General features: G+C 41.7%; 1 pseudogene; it reads left to right on the top strand.

The window, feature by feature from the left end:
- Positions 1-14,784: 14,784 nt before the first annotated feature.
- Positions 14,785-15,154, top strand: part of LOC142501465 (thimet oligopeptidase-like) — a 32,574-nt pseudogene continuing 32,204 nt past the window's right edge.

Consider the following 15,154-nt stretch of genomic DNA (forward strand, 5'->3'; position numbering starts at 1 on the left):
ATAAGCAGTGGTCGACAAATCACCAAAAAATCTACTCGCCGAACAAAAAAATCTACTCGCCACCTGGTACCACATGTGTGCTGCCACGATCTTAAATCCACTCGCCCGGGGCGAGCAAATGTATAGGTTTGTCGAACACTGCTGATAAGAGTGAAAATGGTCTTGAGAAAAGATGTTGGAGTAAGAAAAACAAAGAAGTTTCAAAGATTGGAAAGCAAAAGCGATGAAGTTCAACGCTGGCCTTGAATAGTTTCAGATCTCGCCACAATATAAAGACAAAGAGAATCAGGTCCAGGAGTTTTGTCAGAAGCTAAAGAAACAGTCTTATTCTGGATCGAGGCTCACCTGTAGCATGTGAGAAGATCCATGTAGCTTAACGCATCCCTTTTTTAAAGCACACAAAGTCCTTCTATTTTCTTCAACTTTATTGAGTGGAGTTAACAGAAATATAAAAGCTCTATATGTGGATTGTGATAGCAAATGTCTCTTGTCAGGCGAATTAAACTTGTGAGATGAAGGTGCTTTCTCTGTGAGAGGAAGTGCTTCTTTGAGGGGAAGGTGAAAGGGAATTCCTTTCTAAGGGAGCAGTGGAAGATGTGTCTTACTCACTGTGTCTGCTGATGAAAAGAGAGAGCACACTTTCCTTTCCAGACAGGAACAAGCCAAGGGGCATAACAAAATACAGAGAAGGGCAGAGGAAGAGGGCTAAACAAATCTCAACTATGAGCATAGGGAGGTTGCCATGGCAACTGGCTAATGGCTTGTGTAAAGGGTACTATTTGTAACCATAATGTTGCAATATACACTGGAGCACTGGCTGCTTGAAACAGGGAAAACATGCAACTTAGCTGGGGAGAGCTGGCAGCCTGAGAGCAGGAAAAATACACAGAAATAAGCAATCCTGTTCCAGGACAAGTCTGATAATGTGAGAGATACAGAAAAGGTTAAAACGAAGTTTGAGGATTTAATGGACTGGAAGTCAAAGAAAAAAAAAACACGTGTTGGGACTAACCAATTAGGTTACACGTGCAGACTATGTCACGGACATCTTAGCCTTGCAATGTAATTCGCTAGTATAGTATGCCTCTAGAATGATAAGTCCGTGAATCTGGTTGTATCTCTTGAAAATGTAGGTAAGGCAACAAGCAAGGCTGTATTTTTTGACTATTACAAGGTTGTATTTTCTGAAAATGTAGGTAAAATACAAGTTAGTATACAGGGTTGATGGCCCTTAAAACAGCAGTCCAAGCTGCCATTTTTTATTTTATTTTTTAAATATGTACATCAATACAATCCACACAATAAGTAATTAGCTAAGTTGCCGATCGATCCGTTCTCCTGTGATCGATCGGCGAAGATTCGGCTCGGGGTTCACTAAATGACTGCAGAGGAGCATTGACTCAGTATCTGTGACTTTGTAAATGGTCGCTATAGAAACTGTGGTTGTCTGCCCGTTCATATAGATAGGAGCAAACACAGGTTCGTTATATTGAGTAAATTTATTGATGCACGATACAGTATGGCCATACAGGAAAGTCAGCAAGACTCTGCCAGGGGAGGTCCCAAGCAGGTTTTATATACACTTTTCATATTCTTCGTCTAACATTGGTTAATAGGCAGATTATAATGACATGACGCATACATTCGGTGATCACGAAGGCTACTCCCTATTCTAGGGGATACAGAAAGAAAGGGGGAGCACAGGTAGAGGAATAGTATAGTAATGTGTATAACCTCTAATAAATGGTGGTGGGGGTAATAAAAATGGAAACACACTTACACGGCCTTGTGTAAATGCTGTCACATCAAGGTTTCTTTGTGGTCTTCTTTTTTCTGCTATGGTGATTTTCTTTCTTCTCAGGTCCAGGTATATTCTTAGGTTCGCCAACGACTTTCCATTCAGACGTCGCCCTCAAGGCAAACAGATATATAAGCAAAGTTTAAGGGAAAATACAAATAATAGTATTGGCTGTCAGGCTATGATGTAAAGTAAAGCAGCGAATAACTGCAGTCACTCACACGGACAAGTGGGAGTGCAACCTATGGGGGAGGTATCTTTTCTTTTTTCACATGGAGGGTGACCGTGTTCAGTGTCTTGTAAACACATACAGATAGTAGGTGATAAATGATAAGTATAAAAATGATACTCACACGGCCTTGTGTGAGTAAGCACACATATGGGTATCTTTTTAAAAAACTTCTTTTAGCTTCAATGTTGGCTTCCAGGTATAGGGAGAGTGGCAGGACGCTCCTCCCCTTTAGTAATGAGATGAGGTACAGTCTCAGATGAAGAGTACCAGTCCTTTATTAAACATTAAAAAACACTAAAATAAAACAGAAAAGATAAAAAACGAATAAAAGAATGCAGCCAGACTGTAGGATGAGTAATCGTAGGGCGCGTGGCACGCAGCTAACTGCCTCCGCGTCCGGATATGGTGCTGCGTTCCTGTTGTCCTACTCCTCGACGGTGGCTGTAATTGTCCAAAATTGCTAACAAGAAAGAGCAACGCGTTTCGTCCCTTTGTGGGCTTTCTCAGGCTCCGAAGATGGGGGGATAAGGCTGATATCGGTATATATGCTACTGGTAGCCAATCCTCTGTCTTGTAAGCGTAATTGATTTAATTAATAAGTTAAAACTCTTAAATGCTACGTACATATGTCATTGAGGGTAAAAACTTCATTGTGAATACACTAGAGACAAGTGCCGACATGAGTACATAAATAAAGGAACATATAATGATGTCCCAATAGGAAAATAAGTGTAACGATATATTGGTGCTGGGTGACATGGTATAGGCATATTAATACTGCCAGAATGTCAAACATCTGTGCAGAAGTGCAAATGTGCAAAGAACTGATTACAGGTCATAATGTGACTTATAAGAAGTGTTTTCTCAAACATCCAGGGGGAGCATGTAGGGGAAAAAGAGAACAAAATACACAAATATAAGTGCAGACGTTCTAAAATCAATTAGATTGATAGACTGTGTCTTGGCTCATATAGTTGCTCTACTCACAGGACGTTGGAGTTTTAAAAGGCAGCTGGCAAATAACTGTAAACCGGACCCCCTTTCGAATGCTCCGTCAGCAGTAATAACATATAAAATGAGAGAGAAAGCTACATAGTGCGATCAAATTGGTAAACTTTATGTAAAAAAAGGGATAAAAAATGCGCACTTACAATGTGCCAATTAAAAATAAGCATATATCACACAAAGGTGAATTGGAGGTTTCCCGAACTGCTCACCGCCTCCCTTAGGTGTTTGGCTGGCTTCCACGGCTCTGTGTCCCGAATCAGAGCTTCCCTCTTTGCGCCCGTCCAGATATGTGACGTCACGGCTGCAGGGTAGGTTTGCTACGGGTCGCCTCCAAGCCCAAAATTGGTCCACTTATATTTGTGTATTTTGTTCTCTTTTTCCCTACATGCTCCCCCTGGATGTTTGAGAAATTGCTTAACCTTGGAACCCGTGAAACAGGTCCCACCAGAGAGGTTTTGAGCTGGGTGTTTAGATAATCTATTCATTTTCATCACCTAACACTTTATATTATCATTTTTCACTTTTTTATATAGAGTTGTTAGCGCCTTATTTCACTTTTTCTTACACTTATAAGAAGTGTGACATGTACATATAATTGTGACAAATAAGTGAATAGATGTATGAGTGTGCCCCGACTTAGACACACATTCAAAAGTAAACACATACAATTGTGATATCAGTGTTCAAAGATTTTCAATGTATATGCCAAACATAATACTGGCATATTTCAATGAATAAAGTGGGTATCTCTATGTGAGCCCTATAAAGGTGTGTAAATACACGTGTAATGTGGTATACTTTTTATCTTTATGTAAACCATGGTATAATTATAACCATTAAGGTAGGTGAATCGATTAAAACATATAAAGACATAATAAAATAATATATTAATAAAATTGATTGATTAATATACAATGCTATTGAAATATGCACATATATATGCAAGAACTATGAATTACGCACAATATGTGCACATGTCCAAAGTAGTTTATATGTAAAGTGCTATATAATCGATCAGAGTGTATATTTTCAGAGTATCATGTGATATAGTAGTCTGTGCATTAAAATAATTGGGCAGGATATAGTGCCATTTAGAAAATGAAAAATATTCATAGTGTTTTGCAAAAAACATAGGTAATATATATAAGTATTCAGAAGTTTAGAAAATGCTTTTAGTTATCAGAACATACAAAAAATCTTCTGACAACATATTACATATATGATTTTCAGTATGGACATGAATCTGAAAAGAATCAGAAAGGGTAAGAGTAAATAGACATATATTTTATAATAGAGACACATTGCAATATGAACTATAAACATATCTAGAAAATCCCAACTTTTCCCTTAAACTTTGTTTATATATCTGTTTGCCTTGAGGGCAATGTCTGAATGGAAAGTCGTCGGCGAACCTAAGAATATACCTGGACCTGAGAAGAAAGAAAATCACCATAGCAGAAAAAAGAAGACCACAAAGAAACCTTGATGTGACAGCATTTACACAAGGCCGAGTAAGTGTGTTTCCATTTTTATTACCCCCACCACCATTTATTAGAGGTTATACACATTACTATACTATTCCTCTACCTGTGCTCCCCCTTTCTTTCTGTATCCCTGTACCAACAAGGATCCTGGATATATCCTATTGGGGTCAGAGCCATAGGAGAGACGACGACATTGAGGGGATCCTTGTATAACAATTTCAAGGTTGTAAACTACTTATTGGATTCACCCCGTTTAATATACATTTTGGAGGGAGCGCCTGGGTTTTCCCTGTTCTACTCCCTATTCTAAGCCTATTATCTTAAAGGTCACTAAACGTTAGTAAAAACTGATTTATAACAGCTCCGTACAACAACAAAGTATGTCAGGGTACATCTTATCACTATAATTCTGTTCAACAACAGAATATGTCTTATCACTAAAATTTTGGGTGTTGAGCCACAGGCTCAGAGTGAAAATCTACTGTCGGCAAAACTCATCCTTACAAACAAACACATTCTTCCACACAGAAATGGATACTGAAACACAACATGACAGACAAAATGGATTCTGAATACTGCTAATAATTCATCTCCAGAGACCCCCACAGTCCATTTCAACAAAACAAAAAAGGCTTATTACATTATAATACATTAAAATGTCATTCAGAGTTTAGAAAAAAAATGTTACAATTATTTCTCATAATACAGAACTGATTCAATATAGATATATTACCTAGAGGGAATAAAAGAGGGGTGTTTTAGAACTCCCACTTCCTTCAAAATCTAAACCTCGTCCCCTAAGAACTAGAAAATAACAACAAGAGGCATGTAACTCCGTCAAACCCCATTTCGCTATACTACCATGTTCTGAAGCCCCAGCTCCTCAGCCTTTCTCTGTCCCCTGAGTTCCAAGTCTTATCTTGGGACCCCCACCCCTTGGCCACCGATGACCCTCAACCAAAACAGGGGACACAGTACTGTGATTTTAATGCTTGGGGCTGAAACGTCCAAAAAGCAACACAGGCTCTTAAGCTTCTTAATTGATTACTTGGTTTCAGATCGTGACAATTTCCTCCCTGCTTCATGGAGAGACCCTTACTATCCTCCAGGACATCTCAAGAGAGGACTCCTCTTCTGCTGGGTAGGTGAATTTATCTTTCACAGAAGTATAATGCGTGGTGCTAAGAACTGTATACAGCTATAATGATAATATTATGAAGATAATTAATCCTATATAAGGTCTGGGATATATTCTTGATTGTAGGCGGGTACTGGGTGTGGTATCCTAGTTGGTAAACCACCATAGATGGCACTCAAATTGTCCAGGAACCCAAAGGCTAATGATCACCCCAATGAATAGTACCCTAATCATTTTGTGGAATAATTATATGACCATGTAACAAGCAAGAAAACTCACGAGTCTGCTGCAGCGTCCACGTTGATCCCACCAGACCTCTGGGTGTGCCTCCGTCCTTGGAGATGGATGCAGATAAGAGAGAGAAATGGCAGAGCACAACCGGAATCATCTGAACAAGAAATTAGGAGGAAAATGCATTATCCATAAAAAATGTAATAGTCATGGAAAGAAAAAGGGCAAGGCATTACCCTACCAACATGTTTCGTGCTACACAGAGCACTTTATCAAGGCATTGGTAGGGTAATGCCTTGTCCTTTTTCCTTCTATGACTATTACATTTTTTATGGATAACGCACTTTCCTCCTAATTTCTTGTTCGGGTGATTCCGGTTGTGCTCTGCCATTTCTCTCTCTTATCTGAATTTATCTTTTAACCCTATTTTTCCTTCTTCCAGACTCTTCAAGGTGAAAGCATTCCTATTTTTTAGTACTAGTAGATCAAAGGGAAAGGTCCACCTATAGCGCACGTCAAGGATTTTCGTTATGGACTGCAAAATGCATCTCTTATCAAGATGCAGCTCGGCCTCAGTCTTATTAGGCAACAGAGACGTCAGTTATCTTTATACATACTCTTCAATATCAGTTATATTCTCTGGCACTCCGCGGATTCTGATGTTGTTTGTCCTGTCTCTATTCTCAGAATCTTCTTGCTGTCAGCAATAGCAGGGATCTGATTTTTCAGGTAGTAGTTTGTCTTTTCCACTTTTTTTACTGCTTTAATTGTGGCATCTAACTTAGCCTCTATTTCATCCGTCCTGACTCCTATGGAGGTGATGTCTCTCTACCGCTCCTGAATCTCTTCATGGAACAGCGATTTCAGGTCTCCGAAGAGACTTTTTAGATCAGATTTTAAGTAACTTCTCGTGACTAAGTTTCTATCTCTGGTGTTGCTCCGTTCTCTCCTGTTGTCCCTCTCTGAGTCGGAGCCATATTGCGAGGCAGGGGCCACCGGTCTGTTTTTCCACTCCATTTCAGCAGAGTGGCCGTGTGTCCTCTGATGGTTGGGGTTCCCTCCGCGAGGCTCGGCAAAGGTACGTATTAGGGCACAGACACTGACATGGCACTGGATGTAATCTCACATCATGTTAAAGGCTTTAATAGCCCTCAAAAGAGGAGAGTGGCTTTTACAGTTTATAAGAGAAAGAGGGCAGATGTGGTGATGCCAAAGGAGACGCATTTTAGTAAAAAAACAAAAACTCCAAATTATTTCGACAACAATTTCAGGAATTACTTTACCGCAAGAAGAGAGGTGTAGCAATTCTATTTCATAGCAGATGCCCCTTTTGTAGTGGAAATGATCAAGAGAGAGAAGAAAGGGAGATGCTTAATTCTAGTGGGTTCTATTCAGGGTCAAAAGTTAACACTGGAAACGTCTACGCGCCCGGTGAAAATGAGTTTCTTTTACGACATTCTTTAGTGTCCTGAACAAAATATCTAATGGATATGTGATCCTGGTGGGGAACTTTAATAAGGTGCTGGACCCGGGCTTAGATAGATCAGAGCAATCACGTCGAGCAAGAAAGGAGGGGGTAGTGTCGTTGTTTGCAAATGCACATAGATAAGAGCAAACACGGGTACTTGGATAATGAGTAATTTATTGCCTTACAGCATATAATATGATCATTAGCAAAAGCCAAATCATAGGCTCTGCTAGGGGAGGTCCCAAGCAGGCTTTATATACACTTTTCATATTCATTGTGTAACAGTGGTTAATACCCAGATGATGACGTGACGCATACATTCAGTGATCACACAGGCTACTCGCTATTCTAAGCCTATCATTTTAAAAGTCACTAAACATCAGTAACAACTGCTTAAAAAACAACTTAGTACAACAACAAAGTATGTCAGGGTACATCAAAACGACAACAACAAAGTACGTCAGGGTACATCTTATCGCTATACTTCTGTGCAAAAATAGAATACGTCTTATTCTTATTTGTATCAGTATACTTCTGGGCGTTGAGCCATAAGTACAGAGTGAATATCAGCTAAACTCATCCTTTCATACAAACACACATTCTTTCAAACAGCACTGGATTCTGAGGCATGACAGACAATATGGATACTAAATACTGCTAATAATTTTATCTCCAGAGACTCCCCCCCCAGTCCATTTCATCAATATGTCAACCATTTCAACAGTGTTCATTTCAACAGTATTAGATCAACAGTAGCAACTTTGGTAAAGGGATTAAAGGACGCCCAGTTAGTGGATATAGGGAGGGAGCTACACCCGGGCGAGATGAGTTACACCTTTTTCTCCCACCCTCACACAAACTATAGTAGAATTGATTACTTCTTTGTGTCTAGTAGATTGGTTCCAAAGATCTCCTCGGCGAGGATCCATGATATTTCATGGTCAGATCATGCACCAATAGAGTTATGGTGCTCTCAAATTAACCTAGTCCAGCAGGGAGCGAATTGAAAATTGAACGAGTCCCTTCTGAAGATTCCAGAGGTGCTGGAATCGGTAAGCTCGGAGATCGACCAATTTTTTTAGAATCAATGAGGGTAGCGTTGATTCCCAGATGACCTTGTGGGAGGCACATAACGCGACTCTCAGAGGATCATATTGCTGCAGTTCGCAAAAAAATAGAGATGCAAAAATATTACAGCTACAACTAAAACTCAAAGACCTGGCAGATATGCAAAAACAAGATGGTAAACCTGATACAGTACCTTAAAGCCTTGCGAGATGTTGGAACTGAATTTAAATATACTTTTAACCTCCCAGGCTGAGAACGCATTAAGTTGGTCAATGGAAGTTTTACGAAAAAGCAAATAAGCCAGATATTTTGCTAGCAAATAAAATTAGGAATAAGCAGGCCAATTATAATATCCAATCCATTCGGCGTAGATCAGGGCAGGGGACAGCTAATCCCAACCTTATTGTGGAGGAGTTCAAGGAGTATTATGAGCAGCTCTATAACAGGGAAAAGGTCAGCCATAATGCGAACACCAACCATACCCTAAAATCATTTTTGGCAGACCCCCAAAAAACGCGCTGCGTAGAGAGGAGAGGGAGGGTTTACAACAGGACTTCACAGTGGAGGAACTGATTCAAGTAGTGAAAGAACTAAAACCATCCAAAGCGCCAGGCCCTGATGGCTTTTCAAATTTATACTATAAAAAAGTTAGCCCCCTATATTTGCTTAGAAAGTTCAATGCAGTGCTGGCTGGTGCAGCTTTCTCGAGACAGAGGCTCCAGGTGTCCATTTAATTAATAAACAAACAGGGCAAAGACCCTACAAACTGCAAAAGCTATCGGCCAATATAATTAATAAATTTGTATATCAAAATGTATTCCAAAATGTTGGCCAATAGATTGGGTCTAGTCCTACCTAGTAGGCTCATCCACCCGGATCAAGTAGGGTTTATTAAAGGTAGACAAGCGCCAACAACACAAGGAGAATAGTTGATCTGATGGAACTGGCTAATGCCAAAAAGATCCGGGTGATGGTGCTGGGTCTAGACGCTGAAAAAGCGTTTGATAGGATAGACTGGCCTTACTTACTCTACATGCTACGCTTGGTGCGTTTGGCTTCGGGGGCAGGATTTTAAAGCAATCCCAGCACTGTATTCAAACCCAGAGGCCAGAGTAATTCATCAGGGTTTTCCATTAGATTACTTTTCGATTAAGAGCGGCACGACACAGGGATGCCTGTTATCTCCTCTGTTATTTACATTATGTATGGAACCTCTAGCTGCACAAATTAGGAGTAATCCTGATATAGCTGGCATACAGCTAAATACACACTCACAAAGTGGCCCTCTAGGCTGATGATGTTTTCCTGACACTGTCGAGGCCTCTAACCTCTCTACCTAATCTCTTCGGCCTACTAGACAAATTCAATAGAGTTTCGGGTTTCAAAATCAATCAAACCAAATCAGAAGCCCTAAATATCAAGCTATCAAATATTTAGGAAATTATTATAAAACTCTATACAAAGCCAATTGTAACGGAGTGCTCACCACAAACAAGGCGTGACCGCGAGGCTGAGGTGGGAATTTGAACACCAACCCACAGCCGCGTGGGCGCCTCTGGAGTGTAGATTGGTCGAGGTAGCTGGGTCGGGGTAGGATAGGTCTGCATGGTCAGTAATACTTACCGAGGTTGGTGTTGGAGAGTAGCGGATCGTAGGAGGTATTTAGCCGTGGTCTGGATTGGAGAGAGGCGGATCATCGTGGTACTTTGCCAAAGTCAGTATTGGAGAGGTGCGGATCGTCCAGGAGTTAGCCGGGGTCAGGATGGTCAGGATGGAGAGGTGCAGATGGTCGTACGTAGCCGAGGTCAGGAGAATGGAAGAGCGGAGTCCGGAGGAAAAGCGGTGATCAGAAACAAGGATCTGGAGACACAACAAGACTGTGGAGTCAAAACAACAGTGAACACTTCGCTAGCAGGAAGGTTTATGCTCAGCCGATGAACTAGTGAAACCGTGTTGTGTGAAATACGTTGGAGGGTTTACACCTCCTTGTTTGTCATGTGTGATTGACAATAAATATATATTTCTATTTTTATACACCTGTGTCCCTGGGCAGTGCGCTGCTTTGTGCATCTTTTTGAATATTTTTTGCCTTTGTTGGAACTTAATCAGCGGCTGGACACGCCCCCAAGATTCCAGTGGGTTCTAGGAGTGGGTAAGACCTTTGAAAGATTTATTCTCAATTTTATGAACTGTCATCAATACTACAATCTTTGGTGAGTTTTGGACTTTGTTACACAGTTATCTCCAATGAGGTACAGCAAAGTGAGCATTACATCATTTTTTCTGTTGCCTTCAGGAGATTTATGTTTCCAGTGATTTGATTCACTCACCTAGTAGTTTACCCAATCCACAGTTGAGCCACATCTGTATCTATTATTGATGAATACAAGATTATATTCCAGGACTGTTGCAGTACCCATTACCCCCCCGATACTGACTTTCTCAAAGTTACATTTTTCTAGCCATTTCAAAACACACATAATGTATCTGGATTATAAGTGCCCATACTCGGTCAAATACACACGGTTTTAGGAGTAGCTAGCCGGGCTTCACCTTTATTATGAAGGCTGGCTACCCCTACCGTTACACACTCATTTTAACACCATAGGAAGGTACTGACACTTGGGGGGGTGCGAGACTGCCGGCGGGGGGAGACGCGGGGTTTACAGAGGCCCTGCGCGCTTCCCGAAGGCACTTAAATTAAGTGCCGGGGGGGGGGGCGGCAGGGCCTCTGTAAACCTTTACTTACCTTGGCTCCGGTGGCTTCCTTCCTGCTTCGCCATGGCAACGCGGCATCAAAATGACGCCGCGAGGTCATGTGACATCACGTTGCTATGGCAATGTGATGTCATGACGCCGGAGTATAGGTAAGTGGGGGTTAGGGGGGCACGGGAGTGAGGGGACCGCCGGTAGGGGGGCGCAGGGAAAAAAGTTTGCGCCCCCCTGCTCTAGCTGACTTATCACTATCAAGGGATCCATGCCCTGATTCTTCATACTAATTGCACTTCTAGGTAAACTGGTTTTGAGGTCAATATGAAACTGCCGGTTGGGCTGGTCCTGTTTCACCCTGGAATCCCTCCCTTGGAAACATCTGTAGGATGTGTGCCTCTTCTGATGTAAACCACTGTGTTCACCTTGACTATTTCTATCGGTACTATCTGAAGGGCCCTAACTACAACACAATAAACGAGAACAGACCATTCTTAACTTACTTCTATACACACAGGAACATATCTACAATATATACAGTGAGGCTCCTCCAACTGTTACTCCTCCAGGAACTTGAACCTAGAACTTTCTACCTGTGTGTATATATATGTCCTAGTGGTGACGTAATACATTGAGAGTTACCTCTCGTTTTCAGGTATGTCCTGGGCATATAGTTATGATGAAAAATACATGATTACAAATACATAGTTACATTAAATGAACATGGTTATACATTATATACAAGACATTGCATGCACAGTTAAAGATAATATATGTTATAGGTGTCTAAAAGTTACAGACCAGAAAGACTGGTGGCATCTGTGAGAGTCTTCAGTAGACTCCAGTTGTGGGGTTTATGGACGAATCATATTTTCAATTTTTTTTCTATATATAGCTATAACCAGGCTTTTGTTTTCCATAGCTATAAGAAGAGTCATGCTTTGTGCTTCATTGCGTTATGGGTTAAGTGAAAGTGTGTATGTTTTTCCCTTCAAACTTTCCTTAATGCTGAAACTGTAATTTCTTTGTTCAGCTGGGCCCCTCGTCTTATCTATTAAACCCCCCTTGTAGAGTCAGAGAGAGAGAGATGTACTGGCTGTCGGCCTTGAGAAAGATGAGGTAGTTTAGCACATGAGTTTTATATTTTGCTTAATCTGCTAAAATATATTGCAAAAAATGTATCACCAAGTAACTGCAAGAAAAACAAGATAAAGAAAAGTAAGATGTCCAATGACATCATAAGTGCTGACATTGTGATATTAAATATGCCCGCCCCTTCTTCTGGTATAAGATAGCTTACTTAGAGCATATAGTGCAGTTCATTTATGTTAGATCAGACGCATGTCTTGATTTTTATGTGACTGTTACTCTTGCAAGCAGCTGCTGCAATAAAGATTCTCAACAGATTGTTTTTGCCTAAAAAGAATAAGTGTGGGACTGAGTTTTTCCACAACAGTTTATGGTGCAGTGACCTGAGTGGCTAAACTCTGTGAAGATACCAGCAATATCAGCGTGCCTTTTTGCCAGTCTCAGGTGTGCCTAAAAAGGTAAGAAAGTTTTACAAAACATCTCAATTTGTTATGGGTTCTGGAAAAGGGGAGTGAATAGATAAATTGAAGGCATCCTCATATTAAATTGACGCCATCAATGTGTTGCAGGCTAGAATTAGGATTGACGCAGGGGTAACCTGTGTAACTCCCCTGAGGTAAGTGTACTCACTAACGGAATCCTAGCTTTACTTTTTAGTAGGATAGCCTGAGCATGTAACTGAGAACTCTCTATACCATAAATCAGGTAAGTATATGTAGGTTTGGTCAGATGCCAGTATGCCTAAAGTGAGCCCTGATAACATCATGGGAAAGGGCGAGAGAGATCAGAGTGATTAGGCAATTGTTACATAGTTACATAGTAGATGAGGTTGAAAAAAGACATACTGTACGTCCATCAAGTTCAACCTATGCTAAATTTAGACAACAGATACTTTATCCTATATCCGTACTTACAGTATATTGATCCAGAGGAAGGGGGAAAAACCCCAGTGAAAAATCATCCAATGATATCTCATAAAGGGAAAAATTAATTCCTTCCTGACTCCAACAATTGACAATCAGATTACTCCCTGGATCGACACCCTTCCCAGTTTACTTATTTCCCTTCCTCAGATGTAATATTGCACATGAGGAAGGGAGATCCCCGAAACTTTGTGCATTTGCAACCTGCAAATAAACCACTTTATTACACTATAATGTCTGGTGTCAGACTTTATTAGAACAGTGCGGCAAGAAGATATCCAGTTTCAAGTTTAACTACGTGGTAGAAGTGGGATCCCAGCCACTCTTCAACTGCCTGTACCTTACAAATAAAAAGGACGCCCACTACAATTATCTAAAAGGAGTGTGGTATGATCCAAAATCTTTATTTTGACTGTTTACTTATTTGATATATCCATGTATACCTTACAAAAAGTTGTCCAGCCTTTTTTTGAACATCTCTATTGTATCTGCCATCACAGTCTCCATGGATAATGAATTTCACATTTTAACTGCCCTTACTGTAAAGAGCCCTTTCCTTTGTTGCTGGTGAAATCTCATTTCCTCCAACCTTTAAAAGACGACCCTGTGTCCTTTGTTCTGCCCTTGGGATAAATAATTATTTTAAAAGCTCCTTGTATTGTCCCTGAATATATTTGTATATAGTTATCATATCCTCTCTTAGACGACTCTTTTCTAATGTAAACAAATCTAATTTCGCTAGCCTCTCCTCATAAATCAGATTATTCATCCCCTTTTTTTCATTTGGTGGCTCTTCTTTGCACTTCCTCTCGTTCCATAATGTATTTTCTAAGGAGCGGAGCCCAAAATTGTACTCCATATTCAAGGTGTGGCCTTACTAATGCTTTATAAAGGGGCATCATTATGTTTACTTCCCTTCCATCCATTGCCTACGTAACACACTTCCCCTCCCATGGACCACCCATGGACCCCATTGGAGACCACCTGGAGGCCCGTGGGGACCACCCCAGGGCCCCCAGACACCTGTGGGAAACCCTAGGGGTGCCCTGTGGGGCCTGCGGACACCCGTGAGAACCACCCGGGGACCCCCGCTGGCCTGTGGTATTAAACCTGTCTAAAAACACAAATAATGGTTTTATGTGGGAGCACAGGGGGTGGGTGGTTTGTGTATTGTTGTCTATTAAATATTGTAATGGGTTTTGGTGGCCTATAAGGTGGGTAGTAGGGCTGTTGTATTTTTTTTTATTGTGGGTAGCGGTGGTGGGTGATAGGGGTAGTAGCCCCAAGGATGGGTGTTTAGGCCTACCGGGTGGGTAGCGGGAGGGATTAACCCCTTCATTATCTTAGCAGTATTAACCGCTAGGTAATGAAGGGATTAAGTTCACCCGCAACACCCCCGCAAGGCCTAAACACCCACCAAGGGCCAAATACCACCTTCACCCACCCCCGCTACCCACAATAAGCATGGCACTGGTGGTTAACCCCTTCATTGCCTTCAAATGAAGTTGACTGTAAATACATTTTTATTGCATGGGGTCTCCGATGCTGATATTAATTAGGGTGACCATTCGTACCAGTTTTACCGGTACAGTCCCGGTTTTTTGAGGCCTGTACCGGTTTAAGTCTGTCCCGGTTTTTGTCCCGGTTTTTATCCCTGGTCCCGGTATTGCGGGGCAGCGGCGGTGAGGAGAATGCGGCGGCCGGTAAGTATTGTCTATGTGTGTGTGAATGCTGCCGGGGGGACTGAATGATGGAGAATGCCGGGGGCGGGACTTAGAATGCCGGCCGGCCCGCAGGGGATTGGATGAATGATGATGCCGGGGGCGGGACTTAGAATGCCGGCCGGCCCGCAGGGGATTGGTTGCAGGCAGGTCAGAGGAAGCCGGGGGCGGGACTTCCGCTTTGTGCAGAGCACACGTGTCTTCCCGGCTTCCTCTGTGCGCGTGAGTGTCCCCTTTCTGTCCCGGGTCCCAGCCAGGGGGGGGTAATAGGAAGTGGTAGCGGGG

This window comes from Ascaphus truei, chromosome 8, assembly GCF_040206685.1.
Source record: "Ascaphus truei isolate aAscTru1 chromosome 8, aAscTru1.hap1, whole genome shotgun sequence".
NCBI lineage: Eukaryota > Metazoa > Chordata > Amphibia > Anura > Ascaphidae > Ascaphus > Ascaphus truei.